The sequence below is a fragment of the Nanorana parkeri genome, unplaced genomic scaffold, assembly GCF_000935625.1.
Source record: "Nanorana parkeri isolate BGI_ZX_2015 unplaced genomic scaffold, ASM93562v1 scaffold869, whole genome shotgun sequence".
NCBI classification, from domain to species: Eukaryota; Metazoa; Chordata; class Amphibia; order Anura; family Dicroglossidae; genus Nanorana; species Nanorana parkeri.
The window spans coordinates 228,770-230,920 of NW_017307137.1; positions in this window are offsets into that span (position 1 = coordinate 228,770).

Sequence of the window (2,151 nt, forward strand, 5' to 3'; positions counted from 1 at the left end):
CCCCTTTTTTTTGGGGGGGGGGGGGGATGCAGCGATCTCTTTGGTGCCATTATTGCGCATAGGGCTGCCCCATACGCGACACACAAAAATGCACAGGCTGTTGAATCCACACAAGTGTGAACGGGAGCTAATAGGTTTGCTTTAAAATAAAACATTTAGAGATTATATTTTGTGTTAAAGTTGTTATTATAAACATCAGCACTAATTTATTAACAGAATTAAAGTTTATAAACTGCACTTCCACTTTTGTCTTTCATGTCCCAGGCTCTTGTTTCACCCAACAACGTGCTTTAACGTATGTTTCTTTGCTCATTGTAGTTTTTACAGTTGTTGGACTACAAGTTGATTTGGTTTTCCTTACTACAGTTCACAAGTGCTTTGTACCAACAACAGTTCACCAACAGAATGTTTCTCCAAGTTTTTGAGCCTTGTAATTATTATTTTAATGTAGGGCAACAAAAGTGTCCAGCTACTTCCATGAAGATAGAAATCGACCTTTTCTCAGGATGGTGTTCTGAACAATTTTGCTATCCACAGGATAGACACTTGATCTCACATTTGTAATATACAAAAGCAGGTCATACTGTGTCTTAGTTCGCTTTTTGAATGAAAACCGTTCATAACCAAACTTTGTTTAAAAAAAAAAGTGATTTGTATCACTTATTAATTTTCTGGTTTGTTAAAACTATATGAAAGTGACATTGAATAAAATATTTTGTATTCACTCAGACTGAAAGTTTTTTGTCAAGGTCTGTTAAAACAATAATTATCATATAGGCAAATATGTAATTACATATGTTGATTGATTTTCTATATTTTCATCTATCCAAGTTTGGAAATGCAGTTTAACTGGAGTACTGATTTTTGCGTTAAGGTGCCCATACACTGCACGATTCTCGTAAGAGAATCACGGGAAATCCCACGATCGTACGAGAATCGTGCAGTGTATGGAAGGTGTGCGACCGTTTCTAATGTACGGTCGCACGACTTTTGTATATCAAGCATGTTGGAAAACCAGCCGAGAATCATACGATTCAGCTGGTTTTTAACATGATCGAGAGAGAACAGACGAACGGGCCGGTGTGCGCACGCGCACACTGCCCGTTCAGCAGTGCAGTCAGCGGAAGCCCGCCCCTTAGGGGGGCGGGCTTGCGATGATCGCAAGTACAATCTGCCTGTCCAAGATGGGCAGATCGTAAGTTTTTTAAATTACTTTACAACCCTCGCAAGACAAAAGTCTTGTGAGGGTTGTAAAGTGTATGGGCACCTTTACACATGGTAATCAATCAGTAGGCCTGTCGGGCAGACCCAAAAGTATAATTGAAACAGCTGTTAGGAATGTTCACAGAGCAGACTTGGCCTTTAAAATGGGATTGAAGGAGGAACTGGGATTGAAGGAGGAACTGAACAAAAGAACTGAACTCCCTTATGCTAATGTGAATTACTTTTAAGGTAAACCACTCAGGTTATTTTAAACGTAAGAATATGGCTATAAGGACGGGGGATGGTCCTTCAAGGACACAGACACACACACCCACATTGATTGATATACCATATCTTGTACTCATTTGTAACTTTGAAATGAAATATAAATTTTTGAATTTTATGCAAGAACGGAAGGAATTTTCTCTTTTGAACTGCTTTCCCCTATGCTACAAGAAAAAGAATGACATAAAAAAATAATTTCTACAGGATCAAAGCACATGGCCATTGTGTACCGTAAGGACAGAACTTCTAATGTTTGTTATTCTGTGCCACTGCCCTAAAAAGTACTGACGCCAGAAAGCTGCCTCGGAAAAGTAGAATTTTCAGGACATCAGTAATAGCCCCCGTGTTTTTCTTAGCACAATTATATTTTAACTACCTCCAGGCCTGCCATAGTAAAAAAAACGGACGGCCGGGAGCTCTAGATCTGAGCGTGCGTCTTCAGACGTCCGCTGGGCGCGCGCGGGAAATGCCCGATATTTAAAAGCAGGCAGCGATGCCTGTTAACATACAAGCGATCCGCCGGCTATAGAGCCGGCGGATCGCTTGTATGAGGTCCCGTGAATTGCGCCCTCCCCGGCTCCCCCCCTCCCGCTGTCAAGCTGGTCCCGAGCTCTGCTGTGCCCAGTGCGAGCCCGGGACCAGCATATGGCCTCTGTCACAGGG